This window comes from Amblyomma americanum, chromosome 8 (assembly GCF_052857255.1).
Source record: "Amblyomma americanum isolate KBUSLIRL-KWMA chromosome 8, ASM5285725v1, whole genome shotgun sequence".
Lineage (NCBI taxonomy): Eukaryota > Metazoa > Arthropoda > Arachnida > Ixodida > Ixodidae > Amblyomma > Amblyomma americanum.
The window spans coordinates 45,053,671-45,076,225 of record NC_135504.1 but is presented as its reverse complement, the minus strand read 5'-3'; the positions used below and the strand labels follow the sequence as shown (position 1 = coordinate 45,076,225).

Sequence of the window (22,555 nt, the reverse complement as noted above, 5' to 3'; positions counted from 1 at the left end):
TTCTTTAACGTACACTCATATCGCACAGTACACGGGCCTATAGCAATCCGCCTTCATTGAAGTGCCATCACCGAGGCCAGGCTCGAACCCGCGTCTTTTGGGTCAGCAGCCGAGCTCCATAATCACTTAGCCACCACGATGGGTAAGTGATTATGTATCGGTAATCTTCTTATAAGCAACAATACTGGCGTCGACAGAAGAAAAGGTTATGCCCTACATGAATTTATTTTAAAATTCTGCTAACGGCAAAGTGATAAAAATGGTTTCTGCTTTGTAGCTTGGACAGACAAAAAGCGATAAAGGTACGCCGAGTTCATTTTTCTTAATTCAGTTTAGCCCAGCAAGGTCAGTATTCTAGACTGCGGACCATAGCTGACTTTCTACTGAGAAGGGATTATGCTCATTCAAGGGAGAAAATAACAAAGTATGAGTAAAGTTGTCGAGTGGTTGTGCCGGGTTCATCGGGAAGCACACACCTAAAAGCCGAAGCATTGTCCCCCTTGGTTCTGGTTTTTAGCTTTTTAGTGCCCCTCGAAACTTCGCCAGAGGGCCGAGAAATTTTGCTTGCGACGGCACCAGGCATGAGAGACCGCATGTCCCAGAGACGGGCGACGAATGGTGGGACCGCTACTAGGGAAATGCGCGCGGTTCCGACTGTATGTTCGACATCCTTCTTTTTCACTATAGTTTTTGTGTGTTTGTGTCTGCGTACCTAAGAGCTACGTAGAATTCGCGTGGTACTCGTGATTAAGCAACGTCGTGAACTCCGTGGTGCTATTGGCTCGTTCAGTTTTAATAAATTCTCATGTTTTTCTCTAACAAGCTAAATTCCTGTTGGCTATACAAATGTTCCCCAGAATGCCGGACAAATAATGTATTTGTGGGTGTCTTTTTTACCTATGAAATTTGCTCGCGGCTGTCCTCTCTTATTATCTCCTCTCGCCTCTTTCACCTGTTCTATCAGCCCGCTGGTAGTGGTAGTGACAGTTAAGCCGCGAGTCAACACGCCAATGCACTTTAATTTCAACTTGTGGCGTCCGCATATCTTCAGAGAAAGCGGTCAGATTAGATTACTGAGGGGAAAAGCAGCGGTTATTAGCAAAACTCTGGGAGAGAGATTCTCGTGAGAAAGCAACGAACGAGCCACGTTTTGTGACAGGCAGAGCGGGGCTAGAACCACTCTGGCGTAGTGTAAATGTTTGAGCCCGGAAATAAAGTGCACACGGCGTCCACAAGAAGTGTCTAAACCGCTCTGCAGCGTGTCGCCGGGAGACCGAGCTTTTTAAACTTCGATACCCACACCACCGATCTTCGCTCGCCAACATCGATCCATGGAGTGAAATATAACTGTATGTGCTGTCCGCGGGGCTGCGTAGCCCCCGATAGCCGGTAGAAGGAACTCTCTTTGTGCTTGCGGACCATGCGTTGTGGCCGCTGCGTGCCCCAATGCTGTTTAACTGGTGTCGGGGTCGGCAAGCTGGCACCAGCTGAGCGGCAGTGTAGAGACGCAGGTTGCAGAAAAGCGCACCGACCTCCATTGAGACACCTGATCCTACCTCAACCATCCTGAACAGGGCCAGCCTGTTTGCAAAGTAAGGTAAGGTGTTTTCAAGTAAGGAGAACTTCTGTGCCAGGAGGACACCGAGGTGACTAGAAGGCTTAGCAGACACGCAGTGGAGCTAGGGAGACAAATGTAACTGGAGATAACGGGCGCGGATGCCTTGTCAACAGGCCAGGGTCTCATCTGGAAGAGTTGTACCGCAATTGCGCATATGTGATATACAGTTTTTATTCTCCAATTTTAGCTGTGGTCCAGCTCAATCGGCAAAGCAGAAGAGACGAAGAACCTCCTATTAAAATATATATAGAAGCCAGGCGCGTCGTTAGAAGGTATTCCGCTTCCTTACACGCCCCAGCAGAAAGGGAGTCTCCGCTCCTCACCAGACGTCGTCTGTTAGCCTGGTGCTGTTATCTATATCACTTGGTTAAGTGGGTTTCTCCGGAGCATGTATAGGTCTCGTGCATTACCGTCAAGAAAAATTGCCGTATTCTGCCAACCACAACGAATCAGTGGCTGCTTCATCGCTGCTCTCAACATGTACACCATAGGCTGCCGCCCTCTGAACTCAACCCTGAAAAATGCCTTAACGCTGACATAACCAAGTTTTTAACAATAAAGTTGAATTTCGGTTTATTGGATTGAATTGAATTGTCTGTTGAAATTCGGTGACGACTCCATCGTTAACTTGCAGTGTTTTTTTATATAGGGATATGATTTCCTTCTGCAAACACATGTAGCACAAGAACATGGAGATCGAGAATGTTTAGCTTTAGTTCTCGATCTCTTCAATCAAGTCGAACGCTGGCTGAAATTGGGTTCTCAACAACACAGTTGAGCTCTCACCCGAGGTGACCGTACTCATATTACGGCTAATCTATGCCACTAAAAAGGTACGGCGCCTCGGGACTGGCGGTTGTCGGGAAGTGGCGTACCGCGGCCCCAACAATGACATTACCAGTTTCACTTATGATGCACTGGATTTACTTATCTCAGCTCTCAGTTGTCAACCGGAGGGTTGGCTACATGGACACGGTCTAACGCCTGTCTGGGGCTCTGGAGTCCTAGGTTCTCTCCCAGGACGGCTATCACTGAGAGGGGTAGCTTCCTCCTGTATATGAGTGGGGTACTGCCATTCGCGATAAAGGCCATAGGCGTAACGCTGGGAGAAGTTGCGCTCTCCAGTAATCTGGTGAATAGGAGGCGAAATTAATGAGGATCCTGGAAATAAGCGATGGTGACCATTTCCCGGAACACGAAGCGAGATTTCACACGATACGGCAGACTATGGATAGGCTGCTGCGGCTAAGTCTCAAGCAGAATCGCTGCCGGGAACTCCTCGCTTGCTTAGGTCATCAGAAGTAGGGGTGCCCCTGTGTAACCCAAGCCCATGTTTCAATCGGGAGCGCTGCTTGGGTCAGTGCTCCTTCCCCCTCCGGGAACACAAGGCCAACTCCAGGAAACGCTGAGGCTTGCGGGCGTCTCAGTAGGCTAAGACAGCGAGGACGAAGCAAAAGCAGAACTGGCGCTTTGGCCCTTGAGAGTCTGCTAGCAGTACCGCTGTGAGACCATTGGGGTGTGAGATGAAGCCCACACTCGCGCTTACGGTACGCATGTGGTAGGTCCTTACCTAGTACACGAGGGCCAGCGTCAAATCCGAGGCGCTCAAGAAAAGTTAGAAAAATCGGGCTCTCGCTTGGAGCGCGGTACGAAGGGACTACCCGAAGTTCAGGAAGTCCGCAGGGTCATCTCCATGGCCGGTGCATAGTAGCATTCCTCTGCTGTGACCACACAGGAATGCTATGTTGTACCGACGAACAAAGTCATCAGCACCAAATAATGGTCACTCAAAAGCATAACCAAAACTGCGTTCAGAGATAAACAGCGAAGAAAGTCCGACCAAATTTTCAAGGTATACATAAAAACCAAAATTCTAACCCTACACTACAACACATATAGTTTTCGAATACAACGTGGTGAATTTAGGTTGGCAACAACCGGCAACTAAACAGTGAGTTGGAGAAATTACATCGGGGCTCTTCGTCGCCGCGGTGGCTGAGTGGTTATGGCGCTCGGCTGCCGGCCCGAAAGACGCGGGTTCGATCCCGGCCGTGGCGGTCGAATTTCGATGGAGGCGAAATTCTAGAGGCCCGTGTGCTGTGCGATGTCAGTGCACGTTAAAGAACCCCAGGTGGTCGAAATTTCCGGAGCCCTTCACTACGGCGTCTCTCATAGCCTGAGTCGCTTTGGGACGTTAAACCCCTATAAACCAACCAAGCATTGGGCTCTTCGCTCCTTCACATCAGGCACGTGCTTGATCGAAATTTGCAAATCTCGACGGAGGCTGGGATTAGCTCGTATGGTATCGAATTTCCCAGAGACGGGGTCACTTGGTTTGTTTTCTTTAGTAAGAGTAGCAAGCGGGGCTAGATGGTTCATTATAACGAAGAAAAAGGAACCTAGCATACCACGACCTTAGAAGAGGAACTTTTCTTAATTTATGTCGGTCCTGACAAAGGAAGACAGGGCGCACATAATCCTAGAGCGGGCAGTCCTTTAATAGCCGTACTCGTCGCTAAGCTTATCTCAAAGAGTGCACCAAGCTTTATCAATGAGGCCGCGTTAAGGGCAGGATAGTCGCTAATTGCATTTTGTGTTCTAATATTCTGATCTGTAGCACTGCTTTCACACCTTTTTTTCTTGCCTGACACATCTACTTTTCCGGCATTCATATCACTTTCGCACTACAAGAAAGTTGCTTTAGTGTTCTTTATTTGGAAGTCAAGCCAAGAACATGAATACTCAATCACATTTTGGTGTGTTCTGTCCTGTACACAGCACATTTATTAGCATACTTGACTATGAAATCAGACAACCCCATGCTTTATTCAACCAAGCATATTTCCAAAAGCGGTAAATAACGCTGAAGCACAGTCATTCCATTAGCCAAGCGACACAGCAGTCATTAGTACAATGTACTGAATTCCTACGAAATATTTTGGCAGATATTAGAAAATTATGCAAAATTTGAACAAAAACATCATATGTGTCAAGCGGTGTAGCTATTAGTGAAATATTTACAGCGGTAGCACAGAAACTTATTTCTGTATTCAAGTCTAAGAATATAGAACATAAGGATGATATAAGGCAGAAACCGAGAGGTAAAATGATAAAGCTTGAAGACAACCACTCAACATCAGTACTGACTCTATGTGTGGATTGTGTTCTTGAGTTGTTTTATATATAAAGTGTTCTGATCTGGGCTTAACCGCACAGCGTTTTGCTTTGCTGCTCAATATAGTTTTGGGCTACGGTAAAACTTCGTCGTTTTGAGAGCGCTTTTTGGACAGTTTTGTTTATTCGTTCCTTTCGGTTCTCGTTTATTTTGAGCCCAATTTCTTTATTATTTATCTGTTCGTTATGTGCGCATAACTTTTTCGTGTGAGGTATGGCATGATGTATTGCAGCCAATGCCCGTCGCGCGTTTCTGCCTTGAATAGGGCGTAGCAGGAACAAAGTACCATGCACCCACTTGCAAGGGTAAAGGCATAAAATAACTTGACCAAATACAGGCACGGGCGAACCTTGAATACTGAAAGCCTTCTGGCTATGCTAGTTCAAAGCTTGCATGGTTTATGAATGTGCCAGTTACACCAACAAATAGTTGGAGTCACAACACTTTATGCCGGGCTAGCGCAGCCATAATTAATCACGCAAAAGCTTTCCTAAGCCCTCAATATGCTGCATATAAGCTTCACCACCACCGATCAAAAACGTTAGAAGTTTGCGATTGCAAGAAGCGGGCAGTCCTGCAAGAAATTTTCATTGCTTTCATTCCTTGTAATGCGCGGAGATGTCGCGCTGAGGAATTCCGTGTACAAAGTCAGCACGAGTATGGTTGACGCTTCACATGTCTTTCCGGTATCAGGTGTGTACTCTAAGCGTTTGTCGTCCCGAAGGCCAGTGTGCGGCGTCTGATCCACTCAGATGCGGTGCTAGCACATTGACCGCTCCATGCACATTCCGTCCTCGCCGAGGCGGAATAGGCCACGCACGCAGAAGCAACCGGTCTGGGCATTCACCCGGCAAGAGTTCACTTCGGGAGGATTACACTGGCACTGGGCGCACACTTCCATGAGACGCGATTTCGGTTGAAGCACTGGAATGCAGTACAATAGTGGTTATAAACAGCACTCGCAAACAGTTTTCAAGTCGAATCCGTGACTGTGTCAGAAATTCACCCATGCATTAACTAACTGCAAGTTTAATGTCAAGAAACTCAATGAAGCATTTTATATCCCTAGAGTGCCATTCATTATGGCTACCGCTTGCTTTTTTTCGCATTTTTTTCCGAGGAGGCGAACCGCAATGGCACCCGTGTGCTTTTCGATATCAGTGCATGTTAAAGATTCCCAGGTCGTTGAAATTAATCCGGAGCCTTTAACTACAACACCTCCTTCTCTTTCTCTTCTTTCAGTCCCACCTTCCTCCATCTCCTTACGGCACGATTGATGTGATACTGCCTGGACACAGGGTCCATATCATCGTTCACTCCTTGATTTTATCAAATCAGCCCACCTTTTTTCATTTATTTCAGCACCTTACTCATCTCTCACTTCATAGTTTTTATGCCCTGAGGCAATAAGCATCGCTTCAAAAAAAAGAAAAGGTGACCTTCTAGAAGTGAGTTTGCAAATTCCTTTCTCCAAAAACCGCCACCGCATGCCGCGGCCTTCCACGTCGTGCGCGCTGATTGGTCCCGACGTGCAAGCTGCGCAGTAGTGCAGTGGCGTCTCGCGGTATGCGCTATGCTAAAATAATCTATAATTTCTCACCTTCTAACACAACATTGGTTGCTGCAACGCAATTGCTTTTTTCATGTAAAGGGCTTGTATAAAGGCATAAAGCTCAGGGTATGCTTTTCAGCACTATACTCTGGCACATAAGACGCTTATGAAGCCACAAATGTTTTCAGGGATGACAATAAAACATTCCCGTCCACCTACCGATACTCTGAATGATTTCAGGACGCCTAACGGGTTCGGGGTCTGCGTAGAGCGTTTCATCACCTTAATCGTGGCTATTTTTTCAGACTGTAAAGTATAAAACAAGCTAGCTGCTCCTAAGCGTCATAACTTCTGAAAATAGCAAAATAGCTGTTGCTCGGCCAGGGGCCGATATAAGAAAATGAAGCAAGCTATTCTGTTTTAATTCCAATCGCGCGTTCTCTGCCAGATATGAAGAAACATTATTTGTTAATGACAAAACGCACTGACATATACTTTCACGCTGCGCATACCACAGCTGCCCGATTTAGTTAGGCAACGCATGAAAATATTACAACCCAAAAGCGCGCTCCATTCATTTTTATCCGCAACTGTATATGCTTTACCCTGCATGGCCATTCGGCCGGGCCCTTTTGTGCATGCGTTCACAGATGACGATGACTGCCCTTTGACAGATTTAGACGCGGTGTTGCGGTCATACGAAGCAGTACCGTCTTCTTCAGCTGCTTTCAATGACCGTTATTTCTGTTTATATATAAGCTTCCAATACAGTCGCGGCTTCAAAAACCGCTCTAAATGTGATGGCAATTTCGCACTTTTGCGTACTCACTGTGCTCCTTTGCCTCCACTATATTTATCAGGTCCACGTATTCTTCCGCCTGATCATATATGGTCAAGTCTCACCATAGAGGACATGAAAGTATTTCACTTGAGACAAGTACATGAGTAGAGCTACTCTTGTATTTTGACAAAGTAGGAGTTTAGATAAGCGCGTTTAAAGAAGTGTAAAGGGCGAAAACCCTCAATGGGATGGTTCTTCTACAGCCGGTAGTTAAAAAACATCGAAAATAACCTAACATGTATGTCGTCGTATCAAATACGCAGGACGGTTCACCTGAATATCCTGCCCTGCATGTATATTTCGCACGCAACTGTCATAGGAGGCCAGCTATAGAGTAGGAGCGCTCTGTACACCATAGGCTACGGAAGCAAATGCGATGGTTAAGCGTGAAATTCCAAAATCCTCATTTGCGAAGAGATGTGGAATTTTGAGTTTAAAAGAAACGTATGTGCGAACAGCTGTTTCGTAGTAGCCTTCGCTTTATTTTCTGTGGTACAATCATTCAACGGAATTAAAAAAATATGCTGAACAAGACGGAATATATTCTCAAGGGTATAAAAAAAACAGGAAAACTGCCTGGTATTTCATTGCGCGTGGGGTAAGCTTGCTTCGGAACGCTACAGATGCTATCGTGTTTAATAATATCGGTTTGAAAAAAGCATCAAGATAATTCCTCCTGCTGGGCGTAATTAAGAGGTAAATAAATCTTGCAGTATTATTTTTAACACGACTCATTAGCTGTGACAAAATCTTGTGGAGAACATATAGCGCCGCGCAGAAAGTCGAATAACAGTATCAAGCTTTAATCTTTTTTCTTTCTGTTTCTCCAACATCTTCACTTTTGCCTTGATATGAAGACGCTTTTACACCTGTGTTAATCTGTGATTGAATTTCAAAATTCGCGGCCATCACGCTGCTCACTTCCTGATGATTTCGCGAAATTCTTCATTCAGATCGAAGCATAGTAGAGATGTGCGGCGGCTGAGATTTACAGATATGTCGAGTTTATAAAAAGGAAAACAAAAATTCTAACGAGTAGCGACCATTAGAAAAACACATGAAAGTTTGCATAGAACTGCTTCTTGCGTGATTAATACAGTGAAAGGCACTGCTACAGGAGAAGAATCCGTCGAGCGGGGTCATCTGAACAAATAATGTCAATATAATAGTAAGCGGAACAGCACTCCGTGCCTAAATTTTTACTGCTGAAATACTGGTAATACATACTTGGTCATACTTTGTTTCGCCTCAAAAATAGTCTAGTGAAAGTCGGCAGTACCTACCTCTCTCGTTCCGAAGACCGGGAAAGGACAGGGCAAAGGAGAAAGGCAGCACCATCATAAAAACAAGTTTCACATTCGTGACGGCCAACATTTTTATGCTTTCCACGTGTGAACCTCCCAAATCGACCTGCTCTAATCTTCTATCGCAATAGACAGCTCTAGGCTGACTCCACGCCTTTTTAAACGGGCTTGCAGTGAAACAATACGCGTCAAGAGCCGCACGATGGAAACCTAACACCTGCTTTTTTCCACTCCTCCTACGTCTCTCTCGGAACGAGCCGTTTCTTGGAGTGCAGCTGCTGTTCCGAGAGAGCTCACAGATATTCAGATCGTGTTCAAGGAAGCAGCCTTAAAACCCGTCTCACTTTTAGTTTTATTATTTTGTAGTTTACATTTTACCAGACATACTGCGAAAATCGGCACTAAAAGAGAGACGATTGGCAACATTTCTATCTGGATGAGCATGACTCCGTGATATATAGGAATATACCATGGCCCTCATCACACCTAATTAAAGGTGTAACTGATCATTTATTAGAAGACTAGCGCATGTAACTAGGACACAGACATAGAAGAAGACAGGACGAGCGCTCATCCTGTTTATTTAGCTGGGCTATTTAGTGCGTCATCATTAATTAAAAGACAAGCGATTTAATTAATGATGACGCAATAAATAGCCCAGCTTCCCGCCTTGATCGCACTGCAGCTGATAACACCATATCATGCTAAGATAGTGATGGCTCCTACGTTGCCGAACATGTTAAAGAATATGGACACCTAAATATTAGGCGCACCTTTTTTTGTTTGTGATGATGCGTAAGGCATTATTATAGTTGGATTACCACCTAGTAATCTCCTACAGCCGCTAAATAATTTATAATCGCTTTTTTTTTCGTCCAGTTTCGGCTTCAACACTCGAACGAGGACAGTGACCTCAACGTGTGCTTACACGTCACATGAGACAAAAAAAAAACAGCAACATAATCGCTACTTCCAAATTCCTTGTCACTCTCGCTCTCGGGGAAGCTTGGCTTCAGCAGTGCAGCAAATTAAAACGATGATGCAGCGACTATATGGACGTCTTTTCATGCCTCACGTGACACAAAAGCGCTCTTTGACGTCACAGTCATCGTTCGGCTTTTGAAACCGAAACCGAAACAGCATGACAGAAAATGCTCGATTATAAATTGTTTAGCTGTCGTAAGTGAATATTGCATAGCGATTCATGCGCAGTAGTGTCTTTCGCATTATTGTAGAGAAGAAACCATGACACCAAAATTAGGTGTCTATACTCCTTTAATTCCTGCTTCGCATTCCATCATATCAGCTCACTTCATCGAATGCAGACTGAAGGCATATAACGTTTAGAAAGAGGGCACTTATAAGCGCCCACTATTTTTTTCCTCTTGTGTCGTATAACCATTCCACTATTGCAGTAATCATGCCTCCTATTTTAAGTTTCAATTCTTTCCCGCAAGAATGTACAAAAAATCATTTACATATTGCGTACATTTCTCGCAGCCTGCTGTTAAGCGTACATGATCAGTAATAATGTAACCGCGCCTAGAAAAAAAAAAGCGTTTTCGCAGTAACGAAGGAAACGACCCCAGCTCTCGTTGCTGGGCTGCACTCAGCTTGTCCCCGATTGCAATCTGAACATGGCCGGTGTAATTAGATTAGACCAGGACACTTCAGTTGCGCATATTCTGCTCTGTATGTCGAATTCATTTGTACTAATTATTACTTCAGTTCTCCGTGAACTCTAATCAAGTGCAATATTATTGTCGGAGTATCCTGTTTTCAACAGCTTGTGCGTGCAATTTATAAGGCAAAGAAATTCGTACCAGGAATAATGACGAAATGCGCTTCGGCCGATCACAACCTGAGGTGGTTGCGCTGTTCCCGCCTTAAGTAAAAGCAATTAGCATAAAATACCGCTATATTCATTCACGTTAGGAAACTAAAGCGCATCTTCAATTCGTTAAGAAACATTAGGGTTAACGATTAGCGCACAGTTTCAGCTGCTGCATGCTATGTCTAATGAAAATGTGGCTTTCTTGATATGTTGCACTATCGAGCCAGCCCGCATGTGCAAACTATGCGAGGCAGAAAAAAGGCAGAAGTGCTTGCCCATAAGCTGTATACGCCAGTCAAGTGTCGCTTCAGTGATTGGCTGTCTTTAGATCTCAGGTCTAAAAAAACATAGTTGCAGAATAAAACGAAATGGACAGGAACGTTAACATGAAACGTGTCGGACAAGAATTTAGTTCTGTTTTCTGAGTGGAAGTAGATGAACAAAGAGTAGATTATGTGGTAGTTTTCCTAGTAATATTTTTCTTATTTCTAGTCACAGATATAAATATAATTTCTAAGTGTGAAAATTATTGCTCGTCTTGTTTGTTCATTTACCAGCTTCATGTAAGAAGGGTAGCGAAAACTAGAGGCAATGTAGGGAACACAAATAGCGCATTGTTCGATCACTATAGCATACAGTATTTTTAAGTAGCAAAGGTAGAAAGCAATAAGCCTACATCAATCTAAAAACGGGATGAATTTTAAAATTACTTCTGAAGCACTCAGTACAGATGTTTAAGCTTTATTTCCGTGCAAAGTTTATGCTTTTCTTCATTTCAAGGTTCTCTATGGTGCACAATTTGATTCGAACGTTGTCAGTGCGAAAATTCGGCATTGCCGATAAGGGGACGCGATTGCGCACTGGCAGACCCACTCCACAAAAATGACCGCACGCCAGATTGCGACTGCTTAATCAACCGCACAATCGTCTATGATATGAACAAGAACGGACGACATATGCTGTACACTACGTTGTTGTCTCATGTTGAGTGTAGTCCAGCATAATGATTTAATGTTCCTTCAACGAGACCTTCGTAAAGTCTCCGCTCACAGGTTTGAGGCACTCACACTCAGCGGTGGTGTATAGCTGAGGTGAGCGACAGAAAAACGGCCACATTTTGTCAATTTAGGCGACCTACACCCATCCTTAACATTTGTATTTTTTTTCCTTTTTTCTTACTTTTCTATTAAGTAATAGGACCAATGGCATATAAATTGAAAATATTCAATGTATTCAAAGTCCTTGCACTTTTTAGCTGTGAAAGATTATTTACATTCGTACTATAACGGGTACGCACTAAGTGGCCCGAACGGAGGAATCTGCGCAAATATTTCGGTCCACCACTGCGCCAGGGTTGCGGAGCAAAGTCAGAAACACGTCTTGATTGCACATAGAACTCTTCAAGGTATCCCAATCACTCATTCACTCGGTAGCGTAGTGAACGTTTTTAGTTTTTATAATTCAGCAGCTTTCTCCAGAACTCGCCAAAAAATATAACTATAGCTTGGATGACTGGAAATTATGGTATCAGCTGTTTTCATCGCTTCGACGTTGCAAGTAAGCAGCCCCAGGTAACTCAGCACCCCCATTGTATTGTGTTTGATACGCCGGTATGACTTCAAAATGAAAATGAGCGTTCCGTCGGACGATGTATCTCGCTTTGTGTTCTCTGAGTGCTCAGGAACACACTGTCGAACGGTGGCAAAACCACCCATAAAGTTTTCAGAGAACAATGTCATTGTGCGCACGCATTCATTAAAATAAGCGACTGAGATAAGGCAGTTGCCAATAGACTACTGAAAGGCTTATCCTACCTGTGCATAAACGCCACCACCACCATCACAGCAAATGCAAATAACGCATAGAATGGGATGTTAACGCTTTTCTTTGTTTGGTTTGGTTTCGTATTGTTCATATTAAACTGATAACGAACTTGGAGATCAAAGAAAAGGGATGGCAGCTTATCCCATTTGTAGGCCTCTCGTAACTGTGCCCGCTGCTTTGCCAAAGACGGACGGAATCATAAAGAAATGCAAATTTTGTGCGACTGTTGTGATGCTGATTGTGGGTTCACGTGCACCAGTTGAATGGCGGTAATGCTGATTAGTGCGTTTGGCAGCCCAGTTTTTTTTTTCAGACTGATTCTGCCACATTTTGTGCACTAGACTATGTACCAACAAGGACATAACTGCTTTTACATCGCACTTCCTACTAAACTGCACATCAATGCCCGTGTTTCTTGAAGTTGCCGATTGCTTTGAACTGATATTTACAGCTAAGGCCCCTAGCGCGACGAGAACGGAGAATTGGGTGCAGTTCGTGACGTTTGACAATGAAGTCGGCAGCATGAAGGAGTGAACAGGAGTCATGAAGACCTTCAAGTGTGGGCTCCCCAAATTTTAAGATGTTTTAATGACAGGCAATTCGAGCTTTCGGGAGTGTACGATGGCTGCCCCGCGCCCCGATCAGCAACGACACAGGTAGCACAAGAAATGAGGAACGCGCTATGTGGACGGCGTAGTCACGTACGGCGATTATAAAACGTCAGGCGCACTGACAAAAGGAACGAAACAGGGAAATACACGCACGAGAGCTGTTTCTCCCCATTCTCAGTTGTGCCTTCCAGTGTGGATTCACCACGAATAACCCGAAAGACCGTCTACCCGCTCTAGTAGTCACACACTCGCGTGTAACTCAAAGTAGTTCCTGTACGTGTACGGCAACGATGTGCATGCGAAACAGCTAGGACGAACAAACATGAGAAACCTAAATACGTCTGAGCTGCACAAGGTAAATATCAGCACTTTGCGAGGAGCTTCGCCCGCTGGCGACTAACATTTCACACCTGAGTCATCAGCTACACTTACGGGGCACCACTGTGAACTAACAAATCTGCCGCATGTCCGAAATATGCTGACTTTTGGAAGACGACGGTTAATAATACTGCACTAACTGGATTTTCGTAGGCCGCGTGGCCCTTATTTCAGATCTTGACTGTATTGATCTGAAAGAATGCGGATAAACAGCTGATAAGGACAGCACCGTTTTAAACATCTCTCTCGAGCTAAGATAAGAGGGGCCATAGAACTCAGCTTTTCTTGCTTAAAGAACGAAAAAAATATCTGCCTGCAATCTCATGAAACAACAGTGTGGCCACCCTGTTCGCACCTCCGGAGTCCAAAACTCGGCATATTCAGCAATTACCGTATATTTGCGCAAAGTTCTTTTCTACGTTTCTCTTAGTGTTGCCACATCATGAGCTAGCTATTAGATATCAGTGCCCTTAAGACGGATGTAAATGTTTACAATACCTTGAATGCCAATAACCCGACATATTTTCTAAGGACGTCAAGCTGGTGAATGCTCGTGGTGCTCTTGTTGGGCGCGATAGCTAGTAGAACTTCCGCCTGGTCTCTCCCACCGAAGAGATTTGTCCAGCTAGATCAGTTCAATTCGAACTCGAATGCGAAACATCATGGGGAGAAATTCTTTTATTTGGTTCACGAAATCATCTTTTTTGTCTCTTGGAAACAAGCTTTACAAGGACTCATGCTAGCAGTCTGGCAATACAATTTCAGTCCAGAGTTAAATGGCCAAAGTCCAGCTGTACACGTCTCCTGTGTTGGCATTAAAGCATGGCAAGAAAACTACAGGCTTCTTGCGATCAACACAAAACTGTGTAGGTGAAGCGACAGTCCGGCTATGTAAACCTAGCTGCGGCAGCTGCCTCCCAATATGATGTGGATACTGGCCCTTCAAAAATGTTTTCGCGTCAGCAAGCTCCTTACTACAATTTTTTTCTCAAGTAATATTCCAACGTCCTGAAATACTACATCTGCACTGGGTCTCTCTTTTGACGATACTGGGGTTACTTTCATAGCTGGGTATTTTTTTTGCATTTGTTCTAAACAACTCTTGTTGGCTTGAAGCAGTCGTGCTAGGCCATTCCCCTATTACAATAGAAACTTCTTCTGATGTAAAACATTTACCAGCTTGCACAAGCCGTCAGTTATCCTCAAAGTCAGTTTTACGGTTCATTTCAACTTTGTAACTGGCGAGTGCATTTTTTATCTCCGTAGCTGCACTGGCTCGTTTAAAATGTTTAATTACATGTATTTTTATGTCTGTACATCACCAATCACAGCCACTGAGAAGCATATATATTTTCGGTGGCGAATGGACCGGTATCCATATTTTGACTTCAGCGTGAAAAGCCACTGAAATATATGCGTTTTCCTCCTTCGCAGCCATGACATACCTTAAAACAACAAAACTATGAAAACTTGAGGACGGAATGAGTGGCGCGTTTCTAAGAACGCGGTCAGAGCGAGCAAAGCGCGGTACCGTGGGCAGCTTTTTAATCCATGAACTTTCTTTTGGAACGGTGTAAGAAACATTGGGTCAGCTACACTTTCTAATTTGCTTTTTTTCTGACTTCTTGGAATGCTCTAAAGCCGGCATCATTTTTTCTTAGCTTTAAAGGCACACGGTCTTCCGCATTAGACTTTTCATTTACGACAGTGAGTTCCTCCTCGGTCTGGCGAGAAATAATCATAGTACAAACAATGGCCGTGTATTTGATTTCACTTCGAAAATGTACACTTTAAAACTGCCTTAAAATTTTGGCGGAATAATATCTTAAACAGTGCATTATAATCTTTTGCCAAAAGCATAAAAATGCCCTTGCCCATATGCTCACATTGTTTATGAAGTTTTATTCATACTGTTCCAATAGGATAATATCCTCATCCATGCGCCCTCACTCAGTCGCTATCAGTATAGATATCAGCATTTTGTCTGAGGTAGTTGACTGTTAGTCGTAGACATCCAAGAGGTATAGTTCTGAAAGGAAGTGTGAGCTGCTCCTGTCGACCACTTTGAAACAAGCCGCGGCTTGGCACAGAAGAGTTCATAGGGCGACCCCTCTAGAGCTGCTAGTTTAACTGATAATCATGAAAGTATCAAGCGATGACGCATAGAATTAAAATCTATGAAGAGCTAGGACGCGTGAATCAGCCACCGCATGTACCAGAACCACATAAAGAAAAATAAACGTGCTCGACATAAAAGGCCACCGAAATAAACGTTCCAGCTCGGCCAAAGGACGAACTAGTCAGATTCAAGGTATAGTTCACCGAATGGTCACAAAAGTCTCGTTTAGGTGCCGAAACCTCCATTCATTGGTCTTCATAGACTTGCCATTTTATATCTTTTTTTAAGATCACCAGACAACAAGATGAAGTCCAGTGAAATATTTAATTTCAAGCCACTTTCTATAGCCTGGAGTGTTTGACAATGAAGACAGAAAAAGCACGTTGATTTTAGAACAACAAGTGCTTGCAAGAAATACATGAGAAAACATTGAAGACCGCCTTGGTACCGGGGTGTTTGTTCCCGCGAATTGCTAGGATTATATTCTCCAGTCTCATCGCACTTCCACAAGTCTGAGCAAGTTTCAAGGCTTCATCAATGCTGTGTTCCAAGTCCTGGATGTACGCGCTTCGCGTGAAAAGCTCACTACATATACCTTCCACGTTTCCTGAAAATGTTGGCAATCAGCCAGAAGCTTTTAGACTGACGTGCACTGTGTTCGACACGCGATATAAGATTCACGAATGGAAGGTTGGAAGTGCAGGTATTTTCTTCCGGATAAGGCGCGGAAACGTGTTCTTCGTGGCACGTATAGATGAAACAATATCTTGCTGGTCGTCTTGAAGTGTCAGTACTGGAATCTTCAATCTCCCGCGCATTACTGATTTACGCAAGGAGTGGCACGGCAGTCAAAGGACGGATCTTACTGCTCGTTGGGTTGGCAGTTTCGAATGGCCACTCAGGAATGCAATAGCAAAGTCTGCTCATCAATGGCTGCCTATTATCTCAAACGATTTTCCACAATCTGGTATCAGACCGCTAAAATCCGAAGTGCATTGGAAATATGCATATTGTTCATTTACTCTAACATAAAATCCGGGAAGGCGTTCTGAGAATAAAAAGGCGCTTTCAGCGAAATGCGTGTAATCGCGAAACTCTTATGAAGTAACCAATATTAGAGAAAACCTGGTTTCCAAGCTTCAATTTCAGCGTTAAATTGCTATGTTTTCATCCAAAGCGTTTTGCCACAAATGAACAGTAAGTTCAAAGCGGAAACAAATTTTCTCAGAATAAAATATTTATTTTGTGCTCTTCGTCGTACGTTTTAGCAGCTATATAAGCGGTGCGAGATTTGATGACAGGAAAAAAGCTAGAAGGTTTCTTCTAGAAGGTAGGAAATAGGAGCTATCCAAGTAATGAGAACTTAGCAATGTTTTATGCATAACAGCCTTCTAGCAACCTTTCTCACTACATCAGATGGCACGGAAGTGAAACGTTGCGCTCAAGCTTCACCATGACGGGAACTGTTGTAGCTCCGTCGCCGAGATAGGTATGAACGTGGGCGCTAGCAAAGGTAATTGGTAAGGATAGGCTAATACGACCTAATTTTAAACTGCTTTTTTCACATTTTCTTTAAAACAGTAGTATTTGCCACGCCTATCCTTTTTCCGTACGCCCGATCACCAATTCTGGCGTGTAGGCAAAGTTTGTTCTGAAGTTCAAGTAGAAATGGAGTTTTCTGGCTCTCGTTGAACAGAATGGTAGTAGTATAACGCATATCATCGTATGGATGGTTCCCAGTGCACCTGACGACATTGACTGCGCGTACAAACGTGTGAACGAAATTTACTTATCAAAATACGTTTTCCTGGCCGAATGACTGAGTAAAAGGATGGCTTATAACAAAAGCCACCTTCCCGGATCGGTTGCCAGCATTGTGAATATTACTTAATTTAGATCCTCATTATCTAGTGTTTTATATGTCAATCATTAATTTGTCTGCTTCACGTTTCCTTGTATGTTTTGTATTTATCTCATTCATCCACTCCCCTCTGTAATGCCCCAGGCCTTGAGGGTAAAATAATAAAATAAATAAAACAGCGTAGCGCTGCTAGCCATCCGCATTCCTTTGGCCGCTCTAAGTATGGTTTCAAGTGTCGTAGCAGGCATGTGTGGACTACTGGACAATGCAGAGCGGACGTACACACCAGAAGACTAGATCGAAGCCTACTGTCGTTTGTGGAACGAGTACCAAAGTAGTTTTCTTTTTAATATTAGGGAACCCCGTCATGCTTATGACCAGCGCGCGGCCAATCAGCAGCGCCAGGCTTTCTCGAGTGACTTTCATATCCCCCACACCTGCACCAGCTGACGCGTGCACAACAATAGCGCTAACACTGAATCTCGGGTGCTCTAGATAGCGAGAAGGGCCCTAATAGTTGATTGTTACATGTAAATTTATAAACGTCGCTATTTGATGCCTAATCTTCCCACCTCTGATAGTGATTAGTATCGAATAGAGTTTATATTCATGCCATGTTAAAAAACCGCCTACAATTAATCTGACTGGGCGCCTTTCGACCACTTTCTCTCATTGTTGTATAATTATATTTTTATGAATCTATTATGTAATCTAAATCATGTAGATAGTTTTAATATGCTAATCTCAAGCCGGTCTTTTCCTTCCCAGAAATCCTTCAGAGTTATCGATTTTGGGCAGAAGAACAAAGAAAAACCCACATGAACCATCGCGGCCTGGCGCCACGATCTCCTCCGGTAGTAATCCGACTTGAATGCTTTATTATTTCAAAGTTCCTTGCGCTGTTTTCTTCAAATAAACATGATTTTGCATAAACTGCCTGCTCTCATAATGGAGGTTTACGGACAAGAACAACATATTACGACAAAAAAAAAACAGTTCAGCCGTGACAGCCAAAAACAGAAAGTCTAAAAAACAAAGAAAGAAAACAGAAAACAGACTTTTATAAAGTATATTCTGTAAGCCAAAATAGAAAACGGAAGTTACAAAAAAATAGGAAAACTGAAATCGTAAAACACAACACTACAAACATTTTCTGGAAACCCAGTTGGTAGAAAATTTCTGTACATTTCACAAAATGTTTTACCGTTTAGGCACAGACTCTCCAGAATTATTTCAAATGCGCTGGTTAGAATTACGCCTAGATTATTCTGTTCCCATATTGATGGGCTTGCAACTTGCGATCAAGGCTTAAAATTTTGCGGACGTGCTGCAGGAAGACGTCAAAGCAGACCAGTCAGCGTTAGCATTAAATATAGCAAATATAATTGTCCGTAGTAGGACAGCGTCGTATTGCATTGAAAACATGTCTTAAATCCTGAATAAATGAATGGCTAGAATCGGGAGGATAGAATGAGCTCCTATTAATAGTTTGGCAGCGTAAGGAAACCGCGCAGCCAGCTGCCTCAAGCTTTAAATTGAAGTAAATAAGAAACGTTGCTATATGCCTAATAATAAACTGAAAAATGCGGCTGCCTCTATTCCACAGGCTGTCGTGCCCCTATGTGGGGTAGATATTTTGTGGCTAAGACTATCCCGGCCTCATATCTCAGTATGCAGACAAGCCTCCTTTAGTCGACAATTCCGAAGCCGCTATAGTCGTAATAAAAACAAGGTCGTGTGGAGGCGAAAAACACCTGACATTATTATAAGTATGGGACATGATTCCAACGCACAAAAAAACACAAGGACCAAGAGAGTATACACCATGGATACCGGACTTGAACAGAGGTATATTCCACAAAAACAGGCTACTTATGTGCAAAGAGGTACTTGTGACCCCTAGGGCTGAAAAGTATTTTCGCAACCAGGTAACAATTACTGACAGCGACAGAAACCAAAACAAAGATCTTAACAAAGAGATAGGCATAAGAGAATCTTGCCACTGAAATTGAACACAAGGGCGCGCCTACACATCGCCTACCTGGCTGAGCCACCAAACACAGTTGCTTTGAGATCATCTATTCCTCTTTGCCGGAGTGCAAGAGAAGGGCTGCTGACACAGTTCTCTTTTTCAGCAGAGACACACAAGGCTTCAAAAATTACCCGGCTCTTGTGAGTGCTAAACTTGCGCAACACACGTGCTTCTTTCAAAAACTCTTTGCGTGCGAGCTCGGGCGACCAACGGCGAATGTCACAGCCACAACTTAAAGAATCAGCTGCCCTGCGATGCTCAGGGGAGCGTTCATTGATGGAGCGTCCCGTATGTCCGATGTAACGTTTGGAGACGTTACGTCGGACAGACGCGGCGCACCACATAAACCTGGAGCACTCTGTTGGGAAACCACGCGTTCACTATAAGACATTATTCCGATATCATTGACCTCCGTCCTTTCCTGGAGACATCTGAGCTCATTCAGTGCTGTAATTTTTCCAAGTTCCAATATACGCGCAACGTCTAAAGCAGAAGTTAGCCTGCAGGTTAGCATGTTATCGTCTGACGTGGGTTATGCGCACCTCCACCTGCAACCAAAATAAATGACAAAGAAAGAGCGATGCGACAGCGATGACATAGGCAATGCCTACTTCACAATGTCAAACAGCTCTTCCCAGTAGGAGAGTGCAAGTGCTCAAAAGGAATTAGTTTCCACGCTGTCTGCACCAGTGAGGTGACTGTCCTGTGCAAGTATGAGTGGTAAGTGTTTCCTCGTAACAAGGATATTGTGCCCGGAGGAGGCGAGTAAAGGCAGAGAGTAACCAAAGGAATTAGTTTTCACACAGTCTGCACCAATGAGGTGAATGTCCTGTGCAAGTATGAGAGGTAAGCGTTTCCTCGTAACAAGGATATTGTGCCCGGAGGAGGCGAGTAAAGGCAGAGAGTAACCAAAGGAATTAGTTTTCACACAGTCTGCACCAATGAGGTGACTGTCCTGTGCAAGTATGAGTGGTAAGCGTTTCCTCGTAACAAGGATATTGTGCCCGGAGGAGGCGAGTAAAGGCAGAGAGTAACCAAAGGAATTAGTTTTCACACAGTCTGCACCAATGAGGTGAATGTCCTGTGCAAGTATGAGTGGTAAGCGTGCCCTCATGACAATGATATTGTGCCCAGAGGAGGCGAGTAAAGGCAGAGAGTAACCAAAGGAATTAGCTTTCACACAGTCTGCACCAATGAGGTGAATGTCCTGTGCAAGTATGAGTGGTAAGCGTGCCCTCTTGACAAGGATATTGTGCCCAGAGGAGGCGAGTAAAGGCAGAGAGTAACCAAAGGAATTAGTTTTCACACAGTCTGCACCAATGAGGTGAATGTCCTGTGCAAGTATGAGTGGTAATCGTGCCCTCTAGACAAGGATATTGTGCCCATAGGAGGCGAGTAAAGGCAGCGAGTAACCACGCTCTTTGAGCTCTCAAGCTGATCATCGAACACTCAAGTATCTAGAAGTGCTAGTTGAAAGCCGTCGGTCACTGCGGGGCGAACGGCGGCGAAGCGGATATCGTAAGATGGATTTCCGAGGTGCAGCAAACCCAACGAAAGAGTTTTAAGGAACCATTTCGCAGTTTTTTGCCACACCAAAGAAAAAAGAGTGCCTTGTAAGTTTCAGTTTTGCAGCTACCATCTCGTGTACTTATCCTGAGGGGCACAGCAATTTGGATGGTGAGATGAAACACGAATTCATGCACGCGCGAACACGCATAAACAAACGCTGTTCGGACAACGTATATTTTTGTGCAGATATGTCTCCGGCATTTCGATTGTTCAAAACGCTTACATTGCTGTGTGGTCGACCACTTATTACCACTAATAAGGCACTAGTGATAAAAAGTCAGGTTAGGATAATGAGGGCTAACCTCCCTCAGCGACTCTTGCAATGAGGGACGGTGTACTGGAGGGCTCAGGGTAATTTCGACAACCCGAGTCCTGTAACGTGCACTGACATCGAGCAGTACACGGACCTCTTGAATTTACTCTCCATCAAAGTGGTAACGCAGCAGCCGTGATCTATCCCGCGTCTTACGGGTCAGCAGCCGAGCACCATAACCACTGAGCCATCAAGGCGACTTCATGCGATGCAAAGAATTCTGCTCAATGTCTGCATATTTTAAAGTTTCAAATGTAGAGCAAGACATCAATTGCGCAGCTAGAAACGGTGTTGATCAATCGTGCATTGGACCTACAACTTCTAAACTGTTGAAATAGAAACCACCGCATAGACAGTGCAAAATAACACCGGTGTGCTGTCTCGAGCAAAAGGTTTTTTCGGGATAGCGTGCTAATTTGAGATAAATTTTGAAAATGACAGCAATCAATGTAAATGAAATTTGAAAAAAGTCTGCTTATCGTCATAGAATAGAGTGACTTAGCAACAAGCAAGCAAAAGATACTCGTCTTCAAATTACGCAACAGCCCGTGCATTGGAAAAATTCTATTGAGCAGTCGCACAAAGTGAATATTCGTCTATCATAAACGTTATATACTGGTCATATTGGAAACTGTAGGTCATGTACCTGCCTTCAAGCGGTAATGTTGTCCTTCTGCGACCAACTTTCTTCCACTTGCATGCCAAGCTGCATACGAGAACCGTCGACATACGGCCTTGCTATCCTTCTAAATGAATTTGTTTTTGACTTCGACGTAATAATGTTGACAGAAACATGGTATTCAACGGATACAGAGGTTTACAGGCGTGATGGATATAATAGTTTCTTCCTAAACAGACCTAATAAACAAGGTGGGGGGATTGAAATCCTTAGCAAAAATAATCTAGAATGTGAAATAATTCCTGAACTGTCTCTGTTGACTGAAGATTTTGAATGCCTATGCTTGAAATCGAGAAACTACATTTACTGCGTGATCTACCGACCACCAAACGGTCATTTCAATAATTTCATTTCCCACATTGAATTGCTATTCAACTACGTGAATGTAAATGATTTGGAATTATTACTTGCGGGTGATTTCAACGTTGATGTGCTAAAATCTTGCCCTGCGCAGGAGACCTTTCTTTTGACAGTAGAAGCAAATGGTCATGCTATCTTTACTAAAACTGCAACACGTGTTACAATGTACACAGAAACTTTGATAGACCTTTTTATCGCTAACATTGATGCAAAAAAAGTAATATCAGGAGTTGTATGTAACGACATGAGCGACCACTTTCCCATATACCTTTTTGTTGAATGTGAAGATAAAAGAACGCATGCGCAAACTTCGACGACAGTAATTGTCCAGAACATCACCCCTGTAACCTTGGAATCTTTCTACTCGAGTCTTGTGAATGAAAACTGGGATGTTGTATTCCACTGTGACACTGCAGATGAGGCGTATGAAACATTCATATGCATTTTTAAGCGAATTTACTGTGAACATTTTAGAGAAATTATTT

General features: G+C 43.8%; 1 long non-coding RNA gene across 1 annotated transcript; it reads right to left on the bottom strand.

Moving 5' to 3' along the window:
* Positions 1–4,354: 4,354 nt before the first annotated feature.
* LOC144100280 (uncharacterized) lies at positions 4,355–8,713 on the bottom strand. Its single transcript, XR_013307593.1, has 2 exons — positions 8,470–8,713; positions 4,355–5,717 (listed from the first exon to the last, which is right to left on the bottom strand). It is a non-coding gene; the product is annotated as an uncharacterized LOC144100280 (long non-coding RNA).
* Positions 8,714–22,555: the final 13,842 nt, after the last annotated feature.